Source organism: Apaloderma vittatum, unplaced genomic scaffold (assembly GCF_000703405.1).
Source record: "Apaloderma vittatum isolate BGI_N311 unplaced genomic scaffold, ASM70340v1 scaffold10420, whole genome shotgun sequence".
NCBI lineage: Eukaryota > Metazoa > Chordata > Aves > Trogoniformes > Trogonidae > Apaloderma > Apaloderma vittatum.
The window spans coordinates 49,959-77,591 of record NW_009696279.1 but is presented as its reverse complement, the minus strand read 5'-3'; the positions used below and the strand labels follow the sequence as shown (position 1 = coordinate 77,591).

At 41.9% G+C, this 27,633-nt stretch overlaps 1 protein-coding gene across 1 annotated transcript in view; it reads right to left on the bottom strand.

Moving 5' to 3' along the window:
* The window catches only part of CREB5 (cAMP responsive element binding protein 5), a gene marked incomplete at its 5' end in the record, with an annotated part of 67,711 nt that overhangs the window by 19,332 nt on the left and 20,746 nt on the right, over window positions 1–27,633 (bottom strand). The window lies entirely within an intron of this gene.

The following is a 27,633-nucleotide window of genomic DNA, read 5'->3' as shown; positions in this document are numbered from 1 at the left end:
CCCTAGAGCTTTCTTCATTGATGAAGATATTAGACAGTGCCTCCTCCCGTTTGGTCACAGCCCTCACTCTCCCACATCTGTGGCTTCTGTCTTAGCCACAGGAGTTTAGAATTTAGGAGCAATTAAGAGATCCTTGAGTGCTCGCAGCTAAGGTGTGGGCAGCCGCACTCCAAACATGTCTTGTGCTCCTGCAGCCTCTGTACCTCTTTCCCAGCAAGCTGCGGGAACATCAGCATCCCGCCATTCCTACAGCCTTAACAACCTATTAACGGCAAATGAGTGACTCTCTCACAGCTACTTCTGTTTGGAGATCTGCCAAAGGAGAAAATATAAGGGGTGAGGAGAGTGGAGGTAAACCAAATCCGGAGCTTGGGTGGCTTGGGGAAGGGAGGAGAAGAGTTGGAGAGTAAAGGTTGAGGCAACTATTTTTTTTCAGTTTTTCCCTGCAGTTAAAGCATTGACAGATAATTTATCACACATTTTGATGGTGCTCCAGCTGGCAGGAAAAAGAGCTATCTGTTTATTAATTCAATTTGCCTGCTTATTTATCAGCTGAAGGCGAGAAGGTGCAGTCACAGGCCAAACTGTGCCAGTCTCAGACTGCTGACTGTCAGGCTGAGAGGACAACTGGGAGTGGGAATATCCTGCCCCGGCTGCTCTGGCCAGGGCACTCATCACCGCATTATCTCAGGCCTTCTGAGGTAAGAAAAGAAAAAAACCTACCCACAAAATTTAACAGCATACATTATGGACACCAGGGGATGTGCAAGGCAGCCTCATAACAGGAGCTGCATGGCTTTGCTGCCACCAGTTCAGTGCCCTAAAAGTATTGTTATGTCTGACATTCTGCCCAGAACTTTCAGGTTATTAAAATGGGTGAATACACTTTGAATTTCTAGTTCAATGGGGATAGTGTCCAAACCAACATATCAATACAGCACTGAGCTTCTGGAGGAGGTAGGGCAAGGAGAGTGTTGCCCAGGTACCCACCAACATTTGTCATCTTTGAAAAGGGAGGAAGAAAACAGGGGGGAAAAGGCTGGGCTTGGAATGGCAGAGAAATGCCCTAAACTGGGAAAGCATTTCAGAGAGCTAGAAGAATGGTGAGGTCCACTTCTTTGCTCTGCCTATCTAGAGCTATTAGTTTTCTTTTCCATTTGTTAAAAAGTCTACAGCTTCTGATTGCTGAAGCTTTAAATTCAGAAAATGTTGCACAAAATGCTGCTTGGGGCTATCTGAGACGAGATGTTTCTGAAAACACAAAATATCTGGAAATTCTATGATGTTGGAGTGCCATTCCCCTATAGTCAAAAAAATCCCCTCAGCACTAGAACCTGTAGGTCATAATTTCCATGCAATTGCAATGCTGTCATAAACAGTATTTGTTTTCCTCTTGCTGCTTCTATAAACTGCTTAGCTCCATTTTCTACCACCCATAAGCAGAATTACAATATAGATGTACTGACTTCCAGGTTAGCCCTCAAAAGACACTGTGTGGTTTTCTACTCATACAGATAAGTCCTGCAACATTTTGGCTTCAAAAGAAGACTGCTGACAAGGATAGAGGGTTCTCCTCGGGATAAGGCTAGGATGCACATGCTCTCAAATGCTGCTATCGTAACTCTTCTCATTTTGTTCCTCAATCACTGGATGCTTAAAGAAAAATTGCTATTTTTTATTTTTTAAGTTTCTTTAGAGGCATTCTTTCACTTTCTGAAATCTTGCTGAATATTTCAAGGCAGAACGCCATATGAAATTAGGATGGCAGCAAATATTTCCACTGCAGATGAGCTCAGAGGAGGCTTTTTAACAAAAGGTTTGCTAGAAATGCATCCCCTCCGCCCCCTGGCTCCACAGCCAAGTTTGCCTTTCAGCCTCTCCTGGCTGCTGATTAGTTTAATGTTCTGAACCAAGATCCTGCTTGACAGATGATTCCACTACCACTGATAGTTTAGGCCACATATCAACATTTTATAAATTCTTAATTTTCTCACTGCAGCCATATTGAACAGTTTTGTGCAAATGAGGCTTATAATTACCTAGATAAATCAGTCCAATGCAGTATTTCTTAGGATCTTTCTCAATTTTCTCCCTGGAGGATAGGGTCCCATCTGCTTCACTACATTCAGGCTAATTGAAGGGCACTGACTTTTCCAAATGGATTCATTAATTACTCCAGCCAGATTCTCTGTGGGGTTCTCCGTTCAATGGGTGACACTTGGGCTGTACTATACCATCCACCCATGTTTAGCCATGTTGCTCTGATTCTCAGCTACGAGCTAAAACATTTGCAGATGCATTGGCAGGAATGGTTCCGGCCTTAACTGTACAGTGTTACAAAACAAATGTAATTCCGCTTCTTTTTTGCTTCTAATTTAATATGCATTCAGAATCTATGAATATTGTAGCCATGACAGTTTCAGTATGTTTTACTCCTTGCCATCATAAATACAAGCAACTGCCCTAAAGAACATGCTATGAGTTTACAGGCATTGTGTTGCCAACAGCAGAAAAAGAAGAGAAACAAGCATTTACTGTCAAGCTGCAAAAAATTTGGCATGTGCAGCAGCATAATGTGAAATTAAACTATTAAATGCAAAGCTGTCCTGTATAGTTCTGGGCTCACATTGACTTTATTTGGTACAGCAGCAACCTCGTTTTCAATAAACTCACATGTAATCATATTTCTCACTCAAACACCAAAGAAAAATAAAGATCCAGCTAGCAAAGACCTAACTTTGGTGAGGAAGGTGGTGGTGGTACTCTTCAGATAGGAGCAGGCAGACGGGAACCTGCCAGCAGTCGCAGAGTCTGGCTCCGTCGGAAGGTTTATCAGTTTTCCCAACCGCAGGCACGATTTCACGTTATTTAAAATATTTTATATTCAGAGTGCTTAGTTGGTTAATTCAGGTCTATGAGGCAAGTGACCTGGGAATTGGTGACAAAATCTAGTGAGCGAACAACATGCTTTCCAAGAATCCCAAAGCATTTTATAAACACCAGACCCAGCTGTGGAGGTTGCCCAGGCTCATTGCACGGGTCTGCGCTGCTGCACCTCATGCTGCTTTAGTGATGAACCCAATGTCACAAACTGTGGCGAGAGACCCAGTTTACAGATCCATGAACTAAAACTCCGAGATTGCTGCACTACCATCGAAACCTTTAGTGGCAGAGCCAGAAACACCTCCAAGAGCTGACTTGCTTACAAACAAGGACCAGTCCTGCTCCCTTTAACTCTTTCCTGACAGTGATATTGTGAGTCCTCAGGATGCAATGCCTTCTCGTGCCTTATTAGAGGCAGTAACTCTACTTACATCTATGAAGAGACAATAGAAAAGTATATGTATACACACATACATATATATATATATTAGTTTTAACTATGAGGTTGCTTTGGGCAACTCATGCATGCAGACAAAACTCTAACAGTACAACTCATCTAACAAATCAGTGAATGTATACTTCTATTAATATAACATGCCACAGACTTGAACAAATCACTCAGTAGATTATGTACCTAGGGCCATGGGGCTGTATGTAGGGGTGTACTTTGCTTTACCAGTCAAGAAAGAATTTCTCTTCTCTGCCGTCCTTTCCTTCTTAGCTCAGCAGTTGCGCTTCTCCAAAGCTCTGACAAAAATGTACTTGATAAGGAGCTACTTTTTTTCAGACAGAAAAGATGTCTCACAACTCTTCCCTCTGACTGCCAGCTTATCTCTTCTCAGTGAGGTACCCCTACTCTCTCTGCACCCAATAAATTCACTCCTTCACGAACCAGTACAGCAAGCGATGCGCCTTCAAAGAGAAAGTATGAAGCAACTCTGTCACCACTTGGCAGGACAGACTTATTCTGGATTTGAGTAGTTGGCTATCTGGATTTTTTTTTCTCCTCATTTTGTTTGTGTCTCATCTCTCCCTGGTTTATAAATCAGCAGTCAAAAAGCAGTTCATAAATTATGTAACAAAAAGTGAAGCTAAGCAAAGACCCCCTATCTTCTGCTGCTTGTTGGTTTTTTTTCTGTAGAGCTAGTGCCAGCAGACAAAGTGGGGTAGGCAGAAGGGCAGACACGCAGGAGGACAGGAAGGAGGACAGGCAGACAGGAGGACAGGCAGGCAGATCTCTCCTCTGCCCTGCCCTGCCGGCGGGCTGGTGGCTGGCCTGGCAGCTGCAGGGGAGTTCCACTGATATATGTCAGCTGAGAACCTGGACCCATCCACCCCAGTCCATGCCAGCGCTGCCGGTTAGCAATGCATCTGGTTGCATTAGAGTTCTCAGAAGCCAGCCAGAGACATTTTTGTTTAGGTTAATATGTTTTATCACCTTTATGACAGAGAAAATCTACAGCTCGAGTGCTCCAGTTTTTAAAGGGGTGTCCAGGACTTATGAATCACGAGGAAGATTTTGCAGTGAGGAGGACATTCTGTGTGTTTTGCAATGTAAGAAATCAGTCTAGACATTACCAACTTCAAAAAAAAAATGTTGAAAGCAGCCCACTACAACTTTTCTGATTTTTTTTTTAAATTCAAAATCAGCTCCACATGCTCAAAGGAACTTGATCATGAGCCAAAGACACTAAGCCAGTCTCAGCCCTAACTGTGGCAGTGCTACACCTTCTTTTTTCTGGAGCTGAGGAATATGACACATTATATACACCAGTGAGTTGTAAAGTAGTGAATTTTCTGTGCAGCTGATAGAAGTGATCGATCGGGCTCACTCCTGAGAACTGCGTCACATTCTTCCTCTCCTCCCTCCTTGCCCTAGAAATGGCTCAGACCACCGCATCCGTCAAGTCACATACGCAATTTTAGCTAAGAGCTCAGGAAGGCAAGTGGGGCTGCGTGTTAACTCTGTATTTAAGCATTACAGCCAGTTTTGACCTGCATAGCTCTGAATCAGACTGTAATATTATTTCCCATCTCAAGCCCATTTCTTTCGCACTTGCTCGATGAACTGCATTACCATTTTATTTCATGTTACATTTGAAGTTGGAGGGAAAAATATAATGGGATTCAGTGGCAGCTAAAACTGCCTGCAAGTTGTTTAAAATTTTCCCTAATTCCTTTCCATCAATTTTATGGGCATCTTTTTCCCATTATAGTAGCATTCCAAAACATTTCAGTAGGATTCAGAGACGACCTCACTCATTTAACATCTTTATTATTTTTAAGGAGGGCCCAGTATAATTTCACCAGTCTTCAAAGTCCATACTACCAAAAAGGCTATTTTTCCATTACCTTCTACTATCTGAAAACCATGGAGGCACAGATAAATGTGGGGTTTTGACCTTAAATTCACTATATTTTGAATAAGAAGTACTGTTACGAAGAGTAACATGCATCTGACAGGATTTGCCCACAAAAGGAATAATGATTTATTTTAAAAGTGCTTCAGAAACTGGTACATGTTTAAAGTAGGCATATAGTAGTTTAAAATAGAATTAGACAAATCTCAGTAGCTGCTTCCAGAGGGTATTATTATTAGCCATGTTGATTTAAAAACGAAACTCATCTTTGTCCATATACTAGACATATTGGGATTTATTTTTCTTTGGTCTTTTCTTCCTTTTGATTCTGGAGGTTTAAGTTACTGAAAAACAAGTAAGAATGTACTTTGAAGTAACAAAATCCTCACCTATGATGTCAAACTATGCAGCTGATGTCACAGCCTATCTGCAGTGTAGCATCTGACATGAATCCTGCTTTCTTCAAAATTTGTTTCTCTCACACTGTGGCAAAATAGGATAAATTAAATATACCACAGCAGATACACTGGAAGAATTCACTTCACGTATGCAGTTGTTGCCCTGGGACAGCTGAGTAAACAGCTTGCAAAAGTCTGTTTGAAGACTGCCAGCTAGTTACACCCATAATTTCATCTCTATTAACAAAAACAACTCAAACTGTCGCAATGCCCCGAGTTGATTACTGAGCATCTAAATTATAGAGTGTTGCTTGAGTAACCCTCTGCAGCAGCAGGGTCTGTGTTTTTATACCTGTTCAATACTTCCCACCTTGCCGATTAGTAGAATATCCATCAAACCCAGCAAATGCACATGAAAAGATACAGAGAGGTTTTGGCAATATTATCCCATGACTGACCGAAAAAATAGTTGTGTAATACTGTTCAACTCAGTGAGTCAGAATAACAAGTCTTATAAATATGTCCTTCTGAGCTGGATATAGAACAATCTGGGGAATGAGAGAGTGATCTGGGGGGAAAAAAATCCACAGTAACTGTTTTTGCAAATAATGCAATCGTGGCGTTTAAATAGCCGGTGTTTCTGGTGCGGCGCCCAACACCAGGTCGTCAGCACGGATACCTGCACAGGCTTAATAGACTTCAAAGTGATGTGCTGACAAAAACCAGAAGACTGCTTGGGCTGGGACACCAGAACTGGAATGGAAAAAACCAGCTTGCTGGTGACCCTCTTACTGGAAATTTAGGAGTCGCTCACTGAGACTACTTGAGTGAGTTATTCAACGCTAAAATGAGGGTGAAAATATGGCCAGAAATCAGTATCAGCAGCTCTGCTTGGTGACTGTAATGCACAAAGAGCAGATAGATCTGACCAGAGCCTTCACCAGTAAAGAAGGAAACTCCGTTACACACATCAATGTGCCAATGGAAATAACCTGGAGTGGGAGTGTAAATAAAACAGAAATACCTAGGAATTATTAAAGAGTGGCTTGAATTATTTTCCAAATTAAAGTGATGGCTTTGTAGGCTTTTTATACTTCAGTTTAATTTCTAGTCTTCCTTTTAAGTGTCATTAACCAAAGCAAGCAAAAAAAGCTTGTACAAGGACTCCATGGATTCACATCATACTTCAAGCTGAGGTTTGTTGATTCTGCGTGATGAAAAAAGGCTTCTCTAGTGTAACATCACACTAAATTATGGAAGCAGAAATTTAGACCAAAGGAACGCAAATTTTTGTTTGTAGAAGTAATGTGATGGCTATCGTGCAGCAAACATATGTGCACTGCAATACACGTAGACATGGTATTGCGTTTAACCACATGGTGCTCTGCAATACATTGACATTTGCTACTGTCCTTTGCTGCATATGTCCTTCGTAACACATAAAAAATTGGGGAACTGTAAATATCTTGTGAGCCATATGTTGGGAATTCCCTATTTCAGTGCTGGTTAACACAGCTGCAGCATAAGCAATTTACGCTTCAGCAAAATCTGAATGACCAACACTCTCAATATTTATAGCAATTTCCAGTTCCTTTGATGAATGACCATTATAAAAATACATATTTTTAATTGTACTGAGTTTGATGAAGTTTTTAACTGCAAGAAGCCGGGCAAGACGAATGAAGACTTCAGACGAAGATTTAAAAATTATGCATTCAAAGAAACATGCTCCCTCCTGTTCAAATTTGTCTTTCCACATTGTCTTAACATATTAAGAAATCTTAACACATTAAACAGAAATTGTGCAATAATTTTAGAGATTAATGACAAGAGTGGGAGAAGACAATGACTTTTCTTTGAGAAATTATCTGGAGGCACTTTGCCTCCAGTCTCCAATTAAAAAGAAACCACAGAACACCTTTTATCTTCCCCTATTTCAACTTCTTCCTCCAAATACCCTGTTAAAGCAGCATCCTGGACCAAAAAAACAGGAATTAACTAGATAACATGAGCAATCTGGGTAATAGGCTTTACGTAGTCCACAGAATTTGAGCATGATTGTGCTTATTTCACAAAAGCACTGTATGTGTAGATTACACTCTGAATTGTATAGACTACATGCAAGAGGTGCGGCAAACTGAACAGAATTATGTTTGTCTCTGTGGGCGTCATTCCCACCAAAACCATTTTTTTGGGCTACATTGTGGTTCTCCAATACCGATGTCCCACGCAAGCCCAAGCCCAGCCCGACATGCCAGCAAGCATCCCAGAAATTCAACCGCTCATACTAATAGTGTCACACAGAGTTTACACACATTTTGCAGGTCACCTTGCACATGGCTCTGATGTGGTTTTGCATTAGTGTTGGAAGGACGGTGAGATACGATATTAGATTGCAGCTGGTGGTTGCGGCATTTAGGACAGTGAAGGAGAACGGTGATTTGTGCTGTCAGTGATTGCTCACAGAGATTACAGAGGTGAGTTGCTGCCTGTGTGTCTGACAGTAGCTGAACTAAGTCTCTCCATCTTTCCCTTCATGATTTTATTTACTAGGCTCAAGACTGTACATTGTACCCCCTCTGACCTGTCCTCCTGCACAGCCCAGTTCAGCCCCTTGCAGATCCCCGTGCAGGGCTCCTGCCATCTCAGCATCTCGCTCTGCAGATGTTGCAAAGCGGTTCAAGGTCACTAGGTGGACAGCGGGCTTCAAGCAAACTGTGTTATTGCTACCATGGCAGTTCAAGTGGAAATATCTGCGAGGCTCTTCACAAGCCCAAAATTTCCATAAGCTTCCCTTCCAAGTGAGTATAGAGTATACGGATGGAGTATGAAAACAACGGGGGCGCTTGGTAACGTTTATAGTTGTTGTGAAGGCAGCAGCTGAGTGAAAGCTCAAAGAGTTGGCAGAGGACCTCCTCCTCCTCCAGCCTAGCAAGGAAAAGACATTACAGAAATGGGGGGGAGAAGGCAGGGATCTACCACCACGGAGTAGCTCAGTGATTGAAGAGTTACGAACATGCCGCCCATCAAGCGTGGGACTGCTGCTGGACACAGTGACTGCAGAAAGTAAAATAAATTAACCCAAGTTACAAAATAAGGAAAATAAGGCACCAGAAAGCTGTGACCCACCCACTCAAACACATATGCAAAACTATAAATCAAACACTAACCGCCCAGCAAATTGGCAGCTGGCACCATAACGTTACACACAGTGCCAGCTAAAGGCTTCCTTATATGTTTTGGGTTCACTTTGTTCTTTAAGGTCTTTGCCACAAAAAAACACCTTAAAAATATATGTGTGTGCAACTGGATTTAGGAGAGGGGAACAAGAATAAAGAAGTTCTAAGAAAGCATCAACGCTACTCTACCATCTATCAGCAACAATTGTTACCTCTCTGTAAAACCCTGGTGAAGAAACTAAAAAGGAATTGGGTTCAGCGTCCCTGCCAATCTGCCATTTCAACAGGAAGCACTTTCTGCCATACAGTAATAAATGTTTCTTGCTGGCAAAGTCACTTTTTTACCACCTCTAGCGTCTCACTAGGACTGGCAGCAGACAACTTCACCAAACCTTTAAAGACAGCCTTTTATAACATCTACATAGTGTCTTCTATTGTAAAAGCATTCAAAAAAATAGAAACACACAGCAAACCTTTTAAGTTCTCGCTTTTCCAGTGCCATTGGTGAACTTTAATGAGATCCGCGGTCCAAAAGGCGAGTTTTGTTCTGAATTTCCTACTAAATATATTGGCAAAACAACAGCTGTTGTACAGTGCTAAGGCTGTCTTCTACCCACCCCCTGCTTTGGCACTGCTCGCTTGGATGTGTTAATTCATACGTAGAAGGGGAAAGCACTGGACCCACTGGCTGTAGAGCGTAGGAAGGAGGTGCGTCTGCCAGCAAATCTCTAGACTTTGATCACTCCTACTTATTTGCCTCTGTCTCCCCGCTGCACTCATTTTGCCTACAGTCATCCGACCTTGGCAAGGATGTTTGCAAAAGCTCATAAGCCAAGCGTAGTCAAGCCTAGTTAGTGTAGAGATGGGAAACCTCCAAGGAAAACCTAGCTACCGCAGGAAGATATCCAGCTGGCATGCTGCTTTCTTTTTGAGCAAAAAAACCCAGTCACCCAGTATTGCATGGTGGGTGAGGGGGCAAGAATTTGGTGGTGGAAAGCGCTTTTTCCTTTCATATTTCAAACTGAAGCCTGAGTCACTTACCATCACTGAAGGACCCTAAGAATCTAACTAGAACAGTCACAAGAAAAGAGATATTTAGGTGAAAACCTTACCTGATTTGTATTCTACATCTTTAACATTATGCCTGCAAATCCGAAACACTTGTCCCCCTTTCCTGTTTTAAGACACTGAATGGCTTTGATTCTCTCTCCAAGAAGCTACAACACTTCACCTCAAACAATTTTAGTACAAAAAGTCATTAAAGGCTTTGACATAAAATACAACACATATAACTCTTGTTGCATCTCCTGCAGTCATTTGAACCCATGTAAAATGCAACATCCCACCATCTGAGCAACGAAGATTGAACTTTATTTAAGTGTAAAAAGTCAATACCAGATGCCCATAGAATGAGACCCAGCATATTCTGGAGCAGTGTTACTTAACTGGTGCTCTACCAGACACCAGAAGATGGTTCTTGAAATGTGTGGAAACACATAAACGTGTTCTGTGCAGCTGGCAGGTTAGTATCTACAGGCAGGGCTCTAGCTGGGAGTCAGTGCCTGATTTGTGGTAGTGTCTAATTAACGTTTGTAATTAGAGCAGCAAAATTACAATTTCACAAAACAATATTAGTTTAGAGTAAGTGCTGTATACCTCATCTACCGCACCACTGCCACCACCTCCTTCCCTGCCCAATAGCTAAACAACAGTGGGATGCAATGTTATCTACGGAGTTTGTTCGTAAGAGTGAGGTGCCCTTCCAGTTTAAAAATGTGAAGAATGACTGCCTTACAGAAACATTTGGGGGACGCTTTAGTAAAGATTTGTGTTCCTGGTTCATCCTGCCAGTATGAACATCTCCCATTTTATGGGATTTGCACCTCTGGGGTTCTGTTCTACCACCCACGGTCACTGTAATTTGCTATTACTTCAGCATCCGCCCACAGGTTCTCCGAACAATGTATTGGGCTCTTCAGGCACTATGACAATACTAATACATAATAATTATGTTACTATACATTTGCATGCCCACCCTGCCTTCTCCAGTAACTCCTGAGCTGGTACAGCAACAGGTTTGAGCTCTACCAAGAGATTTGTACCGTGACCAGCTGAGGACGCAACTTTGCTCCCAGTGGTGCACGTACAGAAAACCCCGGCACTGTTACCTCCACGTACATTTTCAGTCCCATCAAAGTGGGAAACATTACATTTTCCACAGAGTGTGACTCAGAAGCCCACTTTTTGATAGAAAGGAGTCTTTAATTTTGTCTTTGTATAACCAAAACCATGAAATAGCTCAATTTCACCCAATTTGCTCAACATCATGTGAAAGTGTTTGCAACAAGCATTAAAAATATCCTGAAGGTTAGCAAGGGGAAGATGGGAATGGCCTGACAGAATGGTGGCTGACAGCTGATGTTTATTAGGGCTCAATGCAGCAGTTAACAAAACCTGCCACTTCAAAACAACCAAACCCGAACATATCCTGAGGATCAGAATCCAAACTGGGAAGAGGAGGGGGTGATAGAGCAGGCAATCCCTCCCTGTGACTGCTCTGACCAATTTTGCTTTGGGATATACCAAATCTTAGCACACAAGGTACCAGAGCCTCATTACTGAAAACATCACAGCTTGCTGAGAGTACTAGTACATATGAAGTTTATCGTAACTCCATATTTCTGAAGAGTTCTCACAAAATTTGACTACAGGGCTTGCATTACAGACTTTTTGCCAATAAACTGCCGATTTAATACGCCAGGGTACCTAAGACAACCCAGTCCCTTCAGTCCAATACAGAGAAAGGCTAGGCTTGGGAATTACAGTGATATTATCATTGTTGCTGTGTGGTAATAGAGGAAAATACTGACTTTCAGTGATCTCAGATTGTTAAAAATCTGTGAGTAATTAAAATTAATGTGGAAATTTCTGCTAGACGGCTTAAGAAATAAAGAAGCTCCTTGCTAACACTGCTGACTCTGATGATAAGTTAAAAATTTGCTAAGGACATCAAGAGCATGAGAAAAAGAGAAAAAAAAATAAACAGCTTTTTATTTTCCAGTGGCACATGCACAACTTGTCATGTACTGGCACACTCGTATATGCAATATTGTCTTTTAGAGGCTACAATTTCCTCTTGATCTTTTAAAAAGAGCTATAGCTAGAATCCCAGTAGGAAACCCATTGATCATAACATGCAAAAATGAATAGAAACATAAATTTTATTGAGTGACATTGCAAGTTTATTTAAAAACTCTGGCAAATGTTGTTGGTTATAGCAAAATCTTCCCTTTTGTAGAAATTATAAATAAAATGAGAGGTAATATGTTAATCTAATTGCACCACCTGAACAAGAACTACCAATAAAAATAAAATAATTCTAGCATTTCTTGGTAAGATTTAGCCTTGCAAAAATTATTTGATCAGATTTTTTAATTTGAGTTATTTCATTTGGAAACAGTGACCTGTTTCTTCTTTCATCCAATCAAGGAAAAAAATTCCCAGTAGGGCAAGGGTTGAACTATTTTACTTTTAAGTTTATTTTTTCTTGTTGTATTTAATGTTCTAACCAGACGTCCTACAAAATAAACTACAACAAGCTTGTCTGGACATTTAATAAGGGCCAGATTCAGCAAACATCAGCTAGTAAATTTAGCATTTAATGGGCACAATTCGTTGGCCCTATTTTGTAAAAAGAAAGACACATATTCAGGGAAAGGTATTGCATGCAGAGATGTCTCAGAGAGATATTGCTAAAGTGTACATCAATTTTCATGTATATGCTTTAATTCTTGGATGTGATATCTTTATCGTGTAGAGACTTTCACCATTTCAGCTTAACAACTATTTTTGAATATTTGCAAACAGATAAGATTTATTCCAGTATAGCACTTTCAAAATTTGAGAGAGTTCTCCCAGAACCTTTTTGATTTTTGCCTACAGAGGTCAAAGCAGGGTGCAATAAAGACCCAAAGTACCTATTTCTCTTCTGAATGTAATAAGAGTATTTCTGTACTTTATAATACTTAAATAATTAGGTCATTATGAGGATACATTTCTTTGTTATTAGTAATATTAATCTATCTCTGCATTGGTAAAAAAAGCCAAGCTAAAGAAGGCAAAAAGAACCTAACTAATATTAAAGAGATGAGTTTTCAATGTTTTTGTTCCAGGCTGTGTGGAACAGCTTTGCAACTGGCCATGAAAGCACCCCGCTAACGTGGCGTGGAGGACCTGATCCCACTCCCAGTAAAGTCAGTGGAAAGACTTCAACAGTGCTTGGACCAAGCCTGTTATATGAGGTGAATGAGTAATAAGAATAATACACAGAGTGATTCACATTTAATAGGACTATTGTCAAAATACAATGCAAGCAGGAGTTTCAGATCCCTTGAATGTCTGTCAGCGCACGTCTTCTTGACCGATTGTCTCTATTTCTCACTGCAAACTAGATGGTGAAGAAAGAGCAAGAAGCTGGCTCAAACCAACAACGGCCAAACACACGGAGTCAAGGGCGATGCTCCCTCCTTAGCCTAAGCTGGGTTTTGCAGATCCTGGCAGGGGTGAGGTTAAGGGAAATGCAGGGGTGTTGAAGAGGGCCAAGAAACAAGGTCAGACCTCGGTGTTGCGGTCAGATACTCTGGTCAACACTTTGTAGCCCCCACTGCCCCTGGTGCCCTCTTGGCCTCCCAAGTCAACCCTTTCGTCTAGTGTTGGGAACACGAAGGCAGTGGGAAAATTTGCTCAAATCAAGGAAGATTTCAGAACCAGGGTGGAGAAGTAGAGCTCTTGCCTGTGTGAGTCTACATTGCCCCAATCAAAATTAGTGCTCCTGTGTGCCACAATGTCTGGGCAAATGTTGGTAAAGCACAGCTCACAAAGAAATAAGATCCTAGGCCAAGAAGGACAACTGCATATTATGGAATTGGGGTAAGAATCAATCTGTTTACCCACTTGCTTTACTAGGATCAGAGTTATAAAATAGATGGTAAAGAGCTTAAGAGGGACTTCCTAAATTAATTTAGGTAGGAAAAGAGAGATTTTCACTGCTTTCGTTTGAAAGAAAGAAGAGAAATTAAAAAGGAAGAACACAACCAAGTGCATTGCAAAGGGTATTTAGCAAAGACATCTAAGGAATAACCACACATACTGCAACTTATTATATTGTTTTGATTTTTAAAATGTAATTTTGACAATGCAATCGCTTTAACTGTCTCTAGTGATAGCAAGTGGTTATAAACATTGCTTGTATTACAGCAAGAGCCTTTTTACCATCTGAAAACAATAAACAGAGCACTGAAAAGCGACCTATGCTTTCAGCTCTTTTTGATTTAACAACCTCAAATGGCACTCCAATGAGTAATACTGGAATAGCCAAAACTTGACATTATCTCATATTGTTGCCATTGTCTAAATGAATAGTATATGCTGAATTTTATAAAGAGAATATGAATAGTAACAGACTGTAAAATATTTATCTATGTTAGAAAAGGTAAAAGTCACATGATACACAAACGGGTAATGGTGATTTATGTAATGCTCACTGAGTGTAAATGACCCCACTAAATCTCATTATCCTAAGTATAGATATAAATTCCTAGGTGACAACTGAAATGTGGAAATTGCAAGAGCATTATAGATCTCCAGTCTCCAATTACTCTAGGTAAAGTATGAAAGATTTTTTTTATTAAATGACAAAAGCATCAGAGAAAATAGTGAGTAATATGGTAGGTAAAGACTTTATAATCTACTGCTTTGAACTTCCTTTCGTATTAACAGGAAGTGAAATCTGGGTCTGAGCTCTACATAATAAACTTGACTTTGTTCCCACTGACATCAGCTACAGTTTTGCTTCCAAACTTCATGGGAATGGACTAAGTGAAATACCATATGAAATAAATTACTCTATGTATTTACCAATTGTTTTTTAACATAGCCATTCTGAGGTGCTGAGAAGTAATAGCAAAGTAACTCTAAAGGACGTATACTCTCCTTCATGCATATGTATATACAAACAAAAAGAACAAGTAAAAATGTTTATAAAAATGTACTGCATTCACTCTCTCTCTCAACTCAGAGACAGAAGAAACACCTAGAACTTCAACAAAACTGAATGTGCAGTCACACCACACCCCTAAAGAAGAGTCTGGCACGAATCATCTCCTGAGCAGACAGCTCCCATATTAATCGTCAGGTTGCACAGATGTAAAATGTACCAGTTTGGCCCATTTTATTCAGCAGCAGTTCCATAAAAATAGGATTTATCTTACTTCACTTCCACAACAAGGAACTTTGTCTAACCCTGTCACCTAAGTATCCTTTATAGTCTATGCAAGGGACAGGCACATTCAGACAGGGATCCATCCCATCTAATTTCTGATATTTCTTTCATCCCATCGTGCTTGGGACATCTGCACTTGAAACACAGCAAGTCAGAAGGTGTCCCCAACTCTGCAGCAGAGAGAGGATGAAGGAGGATGACCTTCTGCATTGCGGTCTAACCTGATTTATTTTGTCCGTTCTTCTAAGTATCAAAATTTCTCCTTAAACTGACAGATTAAATGAAAAGGGAAATATGCCTCCTTTTTTATAAGATGGTAACAAACATGTCTTCTGATTTTCTTATGTATAAATGAGAGAGGAACAATATCACTGGGTTTCGGTCTGTATCGAGCTCAATACGCATCAGCCTCTCCCCTCCTCCCCCTCAATATAAAGCAAGCAGTGATATTTTCATCTCAGTTTACATCACAAAAATGATCTGAATTTTATGTATTCTAGAACAAACCCAGAAGAACTGCAGGAAGGCTGCAAGCATGTAAAAGCAGGGTAAGACCAAACTTTGTCTGCACATATGCAAGCGGGGCTGTAATCAACTTCTATATACCTGAGAAGTTCAAATACAAGACACAGCTGTCTCACAGATGCACTCAGCAACCTCCACCTATATCCCATGTGCCAATGAGTCGATCTGTCAGGATTGGGATTAATATCCATGAGAAGGTTGCTTTCAATTAAAGTGCCCAACAAGCTCTTCCAGGTAGTTTTGAAACAGACACAAGAGCAATTATTAAATTGAATTCCTTTCCTGAGTTAATTGCATTCTCCTGGATTAGCCTCCGGCTATCTGTATCTGTACCATGCCAAGTTTGCGAAATAAACATCCAAACGTCCCATTTACCGTTCTGGCTCTTATATAAACAAAGCCCTCTTCACTTAATCACGTGGATTGTTTAGATTCAATTAGTCAAACCAATAATCTGCAGAGGTTTATTCAGCTCTGGAAATTACTTATGAATTCGCAAAGAAGTTTGCGGAGAAGGAAGGGGCCTTGGGTATATAAACAGACACCAGGTCTCTTCTCTCAATTCCGAAGGAAATTTGGGATTGCAACGGAGAGCAAAGGTCCTGTAGTGCCTGGAGCTGTACAGCACCGACTGTTCTGGTGAGGGCATAGCTCAACCTGAGCAGCTTGACCACGATTTCATAAACCCAGAGATTGGCGGAGCGAGGCGCAGGCAGCGAGTGAGTCGGGGCACTTCTGTCCATCAGGCAGTTGAGGGGCCAGTGACGCTCTAGCCAGAGCTTGCAGTCAGTTCTCACAATTGCTGGGACCTGCCAACTGGAGCTGGAGGCCAAGCCCCACTCGGTTGACGCCCTGTTACTTGCAGACTTTTACCTCCCTTGTTTGATTCCGCCTCAAATCTCCTCCTCAGGGGGAGGCTTTAGGTACAAACGCTCCCGCCTGAGCAGATTTGAAGGGAAGGGCCACAACGGCTTTGTCCCCTGTCAGCTCTTTTAGCAGCTCCCTCCCCAAAAGCACGCTGCCCTTGGCATGGTTCCCACCATGACCACACCACGGCAGATACAGGAGACGCCCGCTACTCTGAGACCTCCCTAAGCATCCCCAAAAACACCAGCGGGGTCCCAAGGACCGGAACGCCTCTCTCTACCTCTGCATCACCCCACCGCCGCCCCCAAACCAGTGCCCAACGCTAACCTCACCGAGGTCCCAGGGCTCCTGTGAGGGGAAGGGGCAGATGTGGGGCTGCTGAAACTCCCACCATCTGTGTATCCCCCGAAGGGAAAGCCAGCGATCAGGGAAAAGCAAGGGATGACCATGGTCTCTGTTTTTAACGAGGCTGAACTCTTGCTTAAGAGGAAATTGTTTTATGGACCATCTAGGCCTGGTCTTGAAACTCTGGCAACGCAGCATTATAGACCAACTTTCCTAACTTAAACCTTTTGCCAACAACAGAGATGTTTCCATGAAACAAAAGGAAAAAACACACCTCGAGCATAGTTTAAAGTCACTTGTAAAGGGAACATTTTTGGCTTCTTTCCCAGTTACTCATTATGTGAACTGTACAACTTGATCAGAAAGAAAAAATAGGGGGAAAAAGGGCAATATATTGTAGTTACATTCCTGCTCTTGACTTTTGGGGCTGTAAGAAAGAACAATTCATAATTGTTCCAAATAACTGTTGTCAAAATAGTTTTCTTTTTTTGGCAATGTAGACATTAATTAACTACATCTGTGTGGTTCAAGGGGGATTTCTCACTTGCCTGTAATACCTCTGTTACTTGAACTAAGCATCGTTAGAAAGACATCAGCCCCTGTAATTTGATTTCTGTGCTTGTATTCTATGTCAATTCAGTAGCTTTGCAAACAGACTTAAGCTCCCTTGTGTTGGAAATATTATTTACAGAATGCCTTATAAGGGAACAGTTTGAACTGATGTATGCAGAACTGTGAAGTTCAGAGACCCAGAAACTTTTTTTGGTTGAAAACCAAACTGAAATGCTGGCGACATCTGCATCAGTTTCTCTGTTTACCACCTTGTCTAAGCTCTCCTCTGAAAAAAACTGACCCAGGCTAAATCCAGAAGTCATGAAGAACTCCCAAGTCCAAATCTCAGTTTCTTCACTGAAAGAACAACTAATGCAGTGTCCTCTTAGGGCAGAGGTCCACGGAAAGTCCACGTAGCCCATGCTCAGAAGATGCCAATGCCATCCTTGTGCCTTTAGGAAAGATATCAGTAAAAAGGAAACCAGAATGAAATCTTTTCTAAATGGCAGTGAACTCCAATTATGGAGTAAGATCTGCTGCTCATGAGGTCAAAATTAATCTAAATAAGTAGTCTAAAATACATATCTAGATTATTTCTGCATAGGTCAAGCCAGCCTGTGTCTCCGGGAAGAACTGCCCCTTGGAAGTGATTACTGCTTTTAGGAGGAGTTTAGCCCAGGCTGAGCGAGACAGCTACTACTAGGTGACAAGGGGCACATCTTTCACAGCTCAGCTGGCTTTGACCCTGAGATTCAGCAGTGACAAGTTTCATGTCCCCGTACCCCAAATTACACAGTCTGGAGGCTTATGCCATTTTAAGCAGAGATATGTGCTGTAAAATGTAACCCGATGTTAGCCTGCACGACCTGGCCTGATTTGCAGCTCTGTCTTAGTTACCTGCAGGCTTACATGCTTTAATGCTTCACAGGGCCAAAGTGACACAGTAGCTTTTATTAACAAAATTAATGCCAGTTCATGACACAGAATGTTGGAACTATTACCCATACTTAGTTGAATCCCTTGGGAAAATATCTGAACAGTTTTAGTAATTAACGGCTCACCATAATCCAAAATGATAACAAAGACTAGGAAACCTTGCACAGGAAATAACCCTTGAAATAAACTTCTGAGAAGGCTTGTTGTTCAAAATAGATTATCCACAAATACAAACAAAACAAACCTAGAAGTTCTGCATGAGAGGGGAGGAAAATGGAGCGGGAACGTATCTGGCGTTTATGCATTGAAGCCCGTCAAATAATGGATGAGGAATCAGATCTGACACCATGGCATAACCAACAGTCTGGGACCTATTTGCATGTGGTTAGGAGCTCAATTCTCCTCTGCAGCTGATGTCATTTGACAAACTCGCACTAGTGATGTGGATTGGCAGGATTTCCTTTTTTTCCACATAATAAACACCCGTGGCATAACCTGGGCATGTCAAGAACACTGTGAGGATGCGAGGTGGGAGAGAGCAGAACAGTTCCCGCTCTGGAGCTGCACATGCACAGGCGGGGAGCAATGGCACTGGCTGCCATCCCGGTACCCACCCGCGTGTGCTCCTGCAGCCCACATTCAGCAACCGCAAACAGCAACAGAGTCAACATATTTAGTAAGCAAATAGTATAGTTAGTATGCAAAAGAAACAAAAAGGGTGACTCCTCTTTCACCCCTTCAGGCAAAATAGCTCAAGCCGCATGAATGCGTAGAGCGTGTAAACCAATTAGGCACGTAATGCAAAAGCTGCTGTGGTACCCGAACGCCCCTCTGCATGACATAGGACCAACCAATTTACAGTCACATTTGCTTTCCTATGCAATTAAACGAAACAGTCTTGTAAGTAAAAAACTCAGCTAAATGTAGAATTGAATTTTACTGTATTTCCTGTTTATTTATAGCTTTTTTTTTAATGTGTATGTACACAGTGTCTGTATCATTTTTTCTAAAGTACACTAGAATTATACACTGGAAGCTTTAAAACATCGTGACTGTTCTGATTTCAGTGTACTGTGACAAGGAAAAGCTATGTAATTAATCATGTTAATTCAAATGAGAATTACTTTTTGATTGAACTAGTGTTTTTACAATTGCCTCCAGACTTTGTGCTTCTCATTAATACTATTAGTGCTATGGAATTACTTACTCCTCATTTTATATACGTTTTCTATAAGTCAACAAAACTAATTAGTAGTTGTGAAAGAGCATATTGATAGAGTAAAAATACATAAAATAGTTCTGAGAATTCTCAGCCTGAACCCTATATATCACGGGGGTTTCCTTAGTACTCCAGGCCCTTTTCCCTAATATAAATAAACTTATGTAAAATTGAAAGTTTTTAAACTGGCCTTTAAGAGACCATACACTTCCTGAGTGAACCATTTTTAAATTATACATAAACACATGTAATCAATCTTTACTATGCAGCTAGGAATTTAGCATATGGTTGAGGGCTTATGTTTTTATTTTTTTTAAGCAGGCACTTGGCACTTGCAGATGAAAATGCATGATTAGCAACAATAACCTAGACTAAGCAAATTTTAAAGTAACCTGCGATGACAGCACCACTGTAAGAGTTAAATAATCCAACAACAGCAGACATACCCAGTAAGGCTCAGGCAGAACTGGGATTAACAGCTTGACAAAAGCAAAGCAAAGATGGGGAACATTTTTTTTCAGAGTTTGTTTTTTACTGTTTCAAAGATTATGGGGCAGAACCGCACCTGGACTGAGTGGATGAAAGCACGTGGAAGTCAAGCGAACAGCAACAATTAACATTCACCTTGGGAATAAACCACGTATGATTTGCAAGTGTGTCTGAAGGACACTGGGTACATCACACAACAATGTTTCCAAACACTCTCCATTCCTCTTCCCAGACCACAGGCTGCTCACCCATGTCCCTGGCAGGGCTCTGGGCTGCGGCAGGCAAAGCTGCAGGGCACGCAAGAGGAACGGAGCGAGTCCTCCAAGCAACCCCGAGATGAGCTGGGGATGAGGAGTTCACTGGGTTTCATTTACTGCTCGTCCTGGTTGCCTGGAGGTGGGCTTGGCAACGGAGACCTGCGCATCAGGGCCAGGGGAATGGACCCTGCTCTGCTCTGTAAGCACAGACTTGCCAGTTCCCATATGCCTCATATCTTTCAGTCTCACCTCCTGCTCCACTGCCTGGGGGCACCAATGCCTCAGGGAATTTCATGTGGGCACCGCTGCATCCCTCATGCTCCCAAACCTCACCTGCAGCAGCTACCTGAGATGCTGACCATGCAGAGTGTTGGAGCAGGAGAGGGGTAGGAAGGTTATGCAGCAAGCGGGCGTCACTAAAAGACATCGTATTCCTCAGCACCAGCCTAGCACCCTCTCCCACCACGGGATCAGTGCGTTTGGAGCACGTTGTCACACACCTCTGTACCCTCATGCCTGCGCTCATCACAGACCAGCATAATACAGCCTCAAACACGTCATTTCCAGGGACTTGAGAGGTCTGCATAAACACAAAAGCAAATAGAAAGGGGAAACCTAAGGATGCAAGCACACATAGTTAAAGGAAGACTCCTTGAGCCTTCCAGAGATGCATGTAAAAATTCTGCAGAACATTTTTTTTTGGAAGCTGCTATAATGCAGGTGGAAACAGATAGTGCAGAAACATCATGGACCAAGGTATAATCCTGCTCCAAATTACATTCATTGATCCTATACTAGGGCAAGGGTGATTACACCAAGGGCAGGCAGGTAGCTTGTCTGGGACTGTTTAACAGACCAAAGTAATTTAAATTGCCTTGGACAGAGGCTGTTCCCAGTGGCACCAGTTCATCCACCTCCACTAGCCACCCTCAAAAGGAGGACCCTCCCTGAATTGCCTCTTTGTAAACTTAGTTATATATTCCTAATCCATTACTTTCCTCAAAGGTTAATTACTTCCAAGGGTAAAAAAAAATAAATAAAACAAACAGTGCAAAGAGGAGAAAAAGAACCTTCTTAAAAGTGAAAACAAAGCTGGAGGAACAGCACTCAAAGCTGAATATCCCTGTTTATTTACAGAGCGGGTACAACACAGACAACAGCAGTCTGAGCCCTCCCCACCTACCTTGCCAGCTTGCTTTAATGCCAACTTAGGCAGACCACCCAGGCGAGGGTATCGCGGGCTCAGTGCCCACACGGTCTTTGGCCCCGCTTCTGACGCTGCCAGCAAAGATGCCAATTAGGGCCAGCAGCGATTTGGACACCTGTCTGCTCTGAACCCGAACGAGACCACCAAATAATGCTTTAGATGCGGACTCCAAAGCAGCTATCGCTTTCCAGCTTGACTTCTGTGGGCTGGATTTGAACTACTGACCTGGAAGCAAAAGGCTCATTTATGCTTTGGCTGCGAAAGCCTGAATTCCTCCCCCTCCCGCTTTCTGACTCGCAGCCTTTCTGAAGTCAGACAAACAGGACACAGACGTTTGGGAAAGAAGCAGTGGCCACCAGAAAATGTCATTAAAGCTTAAAAAGACCAGGCTTTAAAATGCACATTAAGACAAAGAGAGGTTTTGGCGGGAGAGAGGATGAAGGGGGAGGCGAGGGGATGCTGACAGGTGGCCAAGGGCAGGAGGAGGAGGAAGAAGAGGGAGGGGAAGTGGAGCGCCCGCTCCTTCCGGCAGCCCTGCAAGTTTCCTCTTGTTTCTGCCCCATAACCTTTCCTCTCCTAGAATAGAGACAGATGCATGTTATACCAAAGGACAGAACTGGAAAGAAGCACAAGCATTTACTCTTTTGTGTCACATTTACTGTGTCCTCCCAATTAAAGCAACTTGTCTTTCATGTCTGGCTTTCAGAGCCTGAACGTGGCCATTCGAAGCACTACCTGGATACTTGTTTTCTGCCCACATCTCTCCAGACACTCTTTTCATTTTAAAGGGTCTTTATATAATAATATCTTCTTTTCTTTCCTAGTTTCTGCTTAATTTATTCCCTCCTTCTATGTAATTTTTCATCCCACCATCACTCTCTCTATCACACAGGCTCGTGTGCTGCCACAGTCCCAAACTCCCAGCTGGGTCAGAAAGGTTGAGAAGCACAAATATTAGTATGCCAGACCAGGGCAGGCCAGCAGCCGCTCTCAGTCTGCCATTTGTAGCTCAAACACTTACGAATAAGTTGGAGGTTGTGGGGACAGAAAAAATAAAAAGATTTTAGTGTTTGGGAGGATGCATGAAGGAGAGATAAAAGAGCCTCTGAGCTCCTGTTCCTGCAGGGAGGACACACACATGCTGCCCTGCCTGGCAACCCAAGGTGAGCAAAGTCTTGGCTTAGGTAACCAAAAAATGGCTAGTTTACCCAGGGAAAAGGTTCTCCAAACTTCTCTCTCTGCCTCACCAGCTCCTACCTGGTTTTCCTGTGCTGGGCAAAGACGAGCGTACCAAGTAAGCCACAAAATCTTTCTAAAACTTTTACAATTTTACTGATAACACTTGTGGCTCAATCTACTGCCTATGAGGTGAGGAAAAAGAAGAAAAACAAAGGAAAAAAAAAAAGCCAACTGGGTGAATAAACCCCAGTGTTGTCTTGATCAGAAGTCTTCTACTTCAGGAACATAGTACTGAGTGTCCTGCTTCCACAAACATCAGGTGGCATATGGGTCTGATCTCAAGGCTAGCAGCAGCTGCCTGAGGGAAAGAGTTTGGTAAGTGAGAAACAAGTTACTTTAGTATGTCTGGGTTGAGAAGAGAGGTGCTTTCACTGCTACATGATGTGGCAAAGATGATCGTGAGCAAGCAGGTATTTCTATTTCAGACAAATTCATTGGGAACTCATGGAGTTGCACTGGGAAGCCGAAGCAGCAAGAGATGGCGTGGGACGAGAACAGAGCCCCTTTGGCTCCCGCGCTGGGTGGTGAGGCTGGGATGGACAGTCTTGTTTGAAATAGCAGCTGCTTCAAGTCTACTCAGGTTTGTGAGCTTGGAGAGGCTTGTGGAAAAAGGGCGAGAAGGGCTTGCTCACTAGGCAGGTTTTTCCAAGTTCTTGGAGCTCTAATTATGATGGTGGGTGAGGAGAGGCGATTTGCCAGTGTACCCTTGGCAACCTGTATGGCCTTTAAAGGGATAGGTGAAAAATGAACTGACATACGGATTTAGCAAATCTCACACTCCTTCAAATGCCACTCTGCAATGTCACCCTTCCACTGCCCAGCTCTCAGACGCGCGCACCAGGATACGCCACACTGTACAGCTGTAAGAGTTCCCACTAGGTACAAAGGTGGAGCCAATAGGAAGCCATCAGTCTTTATAAAGTTGAGTCATTTCTTATTGAAGGAATGAGGGGGAAAAAGCCCTTTGATGGGCTAAACACTGCTCCCCCTGATGCTGGCATAAATCTTGAACATCAGTGAGTATTACAAAGGGACTGCTCAGGATTTACGCCACATAAGTCAGAGCAGAATGAGGCCTGATAACTGTTTATTTTTTTTTTAAATGAAGGCTTTAAAATAAACCATATGGATTTTCACTTATATTAGATGTGTAAAGAAGTCTCTGAAGAGCAGTTTGTAAAAGCAAAGGAAACCGTATACTGTGCATCAGACCATACAGTAGAGCCAGGAATGCATCTAGAGCCCTGCGAGAGGCATTCAGCTCCGCAGGCAGTGCCCGCAGTTGCTCTGGCTCAGGCAAAAGCGCTATATTCCTTTAAGCACAAGCTGGTGCACCATGTTGCAGAGAGGCTGTAGATTCAGCTGTGTTCTTACCTCACTTTCCCTTCTGTAGTGACCTCATCCTCTTACAATGCTACTATTCATGCAGATGGGGTGGAAGACTGCATACAAAAGTTTCATTTAGGCACATAAACATGAATATTTAGCTTGTTTGATTAGAAATGAAAGCCAAATACTTCTACTTTTTGCAATCTGGGAGAGAACTTTCTATTTTTCAGCGATCCTGATTTTACAGGCCAGCGCTGAAGAACAATATAATGGACCACATATAATAATTTCTCTGATAACCATGTTAATATCCTCGTCCTCAGTGATCCCACAGCAGCTTCTTTCACTTAAAAGTATTAGCAAGAGAGGAAAAGAGACCATATGCAAACATGCACCAAGAGAAGATAAAAGACTGGTTAAAAAAACCCTAACCTGCTTCTGGTTGCTGAAGTCAACATAGCTCCACAGATACCAGAAGATTCCTTGTTGAAGCTCTAACCCCAAGCCCTAGTAATATATATGTTATTTCACTAACAGTTACCATGTCCTTCTCTGTGACTGGCAGAGTTTTTAACCATGTATAACCATAGTGATGAACACTGAATATTCCCCCACTGAACTTTCTGAAGCTTGGGGAACGAGTGGTTGCTCCTGCCAGTCATGCCAGTCACCTGGCTGGTGACCCTCAGCTGCCCCCAGTCCTGTGGTGCCACCAGAGAGCCATCTAGAGAACCTAATGTTGGACTGTAATTAGCTCTTAATGTAAATGCTCCATTAACTCTGTTAGGAGCTTTGACTCCTGATTTAGACAGGTATCTCAAATAAGGCTATGTACATAAATCCCAGATAGTTTCCCTAGCTAGACCTCACAGTCCACCAGTTTCAAATGAAGAAGATGAGCAATTAAATCATTTTGCCCCCTATTTTGTCTGCTCGGCAGTTCTCAGCTATAGCTACCTCCCTGCCACATCAACATCTCAGTGTTGATTCTAAACTCTGTCATTTTCGTTAACTAAATCTCATGTACTTGGGTATTTACTACTACCACTACCACCACCACCACCACCACCACCACTACTACTACTACTACTACTACTACTACTACTACTACTACAGTGCTTAAGTGGTCTTACTGAATTTTGCTGCCCATGGGTTTTGCTGTATCTCTTTGTAAATAAGTTTCTATTACACGTGCTCTGTATAAGCAATCACACAACACAGCTGGTGGGACCACTGGAACAAAACAGGACTATTTACAGAAACTGAGACACTTTTCACTGCTCCAGAGTAAGAGCACTCCAGTTTTGCATGGGTGACCAGTAACATTTACAGTCTAAGTTCAAATAAACATATCACAATTTACACACATAGTACATTCACCAGGACAGCTCTTCATGTGTCCCTAATCATAAACACATTACAAGTAAAAGGAACTACTTAATTTGACTTCAGTAGTCCTAGGGGTTGTTCCCATCACGGATACATGATTTTCCTTGGCCCTCTTTAAAGGAACCCTGATGCTTTTCTGTGTTCACCTTGCCTTGCTGCACTGCACATGTCTTTGCAAATTCCCATCCTCCTTCAAAGGTCACATTTCTGCCCATAGCTGAGATTGCTCTCAAATTTCTTCCTTCCATTTTGAAGGTTTCCTCATTTTACATCCTTCTTTAGTGGTCTTTTACCTTCACCCTCTCCAGCTTGTTAAAAAAAGCCCAGGAGTGTGTTGAATTTCTGTGCTGTGAGCAGTTTGGGAAGGGACAGAACTGTCTACCACAACTCAGGAGCTGAGGTCTGTCAACACTTAGACATTGCTGGCCAACACCGGCTAGGGAATCAGCAAAATATTTTGCTGCTCCTCCCTGCTCTCCATCCATGGTAATCTTTTACTCCCTTTCTAACCACAGCCTTGCATCCCTAGACAGATCCATCCACACCTGGAATCTACCCTTGCAGGCAAATCCCTTTCAGGTTCATGAGAACACCAAGATAGTGGTTAGCTCCCAAACGGGACCTTGATAACCATACAGACTGGCACCCAAAGCAGACTGAGGCTGACAACGGGTAAGCACCGATATTTAATATCCTCTAGAAATTACCTCCTGTGATTCACCTGCTAAATTACAGCTCTTATATCTTGCTCTTCCTGAGTTCGCAGTTTTCCCACTTACTGGCAAGGAGGGACAGGGTTATGATGAGAAAGGAAAAGAGCAGACTTAAGACTCTGCAAAGCAGATCTGAGAGAAGATTTCTGCTATAAATTTGCTAGCCAGTTAATTAAGCACATCTTTACAGGGATCCAAGTAGCTATTAATCTCAAACCAATGATGTTTAGAATTTTACAAGCTATTTGGTTTGATAATTTACATGGACTCCTTCAGCTGTCTCGCTGAAGCAAATCCACTGGTAGCATTTATGAATTCACGTTTCTGGATGGATTCTGGATCACTCTTATTCCAGAGCAGTGAAAAGTGTCACAGTTTTGCTGCAATTTGTTGCCACCAGCTGTGTTGTGTGACTGCTCATACATAGCAACATGTGATAATAACTCCTCTGTTAAAAAGAGGTAGAAACACAAAAGCCCTCTTCCTTTCATGATTGTCAGAGTATGTGAGGTGCTGAGGGACACCTAACCATGTGGTGTGCATTGCAAACCTGCTCCCCTTCTTCATTGGCTAGTGGGAAACATTCGCAGGGTCCCTACACATATTTTGGCATCTGGTAAAGGTTTAAGAATTCCTCATCTTCCACCCAGAGAATCATCTTTCAAATTGAGATGAACTCTCAAAAGATGACAACTCTGACCCAAAAAACCATCTCAAATGCTGCACTTGCAGAAAACTGATTGTTGCAAGATTCCACTGTGATGATTAAGCAAATGTTTGGGAAGACCCTGAAAACTGCAGAAAGGAAAAAATTGGGGTTGTTATTCCATGTAAATTCATCCCTGACAGATTAGATTTTACCCAGTGGCACTTTCAATTACATGTCTCAAATAAGGTTCTAATTTAGATTTAATACGACAGTTATTGCATGCTAATTAAATACTAATGGATTATTAAAAACATATTTTCTGCAGGTTTAACAATCCCATAGTAAGCACATCTATCTAAACCTGAATACACATGGTTTTAATCAGTGATTAGAATTAAGTTAAAACATAATTGCTGAAAGTTGAAGTATGTGATTGGACTCAAGAAGACAATTACAGTATGTCTATTACACAAACATGGATTTGATGGAAGAATTAATAGGCAATAATTATATTTATCTTCTAAATAATGGTACTGATTTAAAAGTATTCATATGTCATGCATATTAACTGTATTTAAATAAAAGGATATAGAGGAACAAATACATTGCATTAAGCAGACTCATACACAGGACTGGTCAGTAAATTGCATTAAAAGCGATTCTTGACTAAAAGACATTTAATTATTTTTAGACACAGATTTTTGCTTAGAAGTAGTATAGTGCGCTTTTTATATAGTGTCTGTTAACAAAAATATATCTTTATCGCTTGCCAAGAATGATGTCATATTTTCAGTCTTTGGCCAATTCCTTAGCCAAA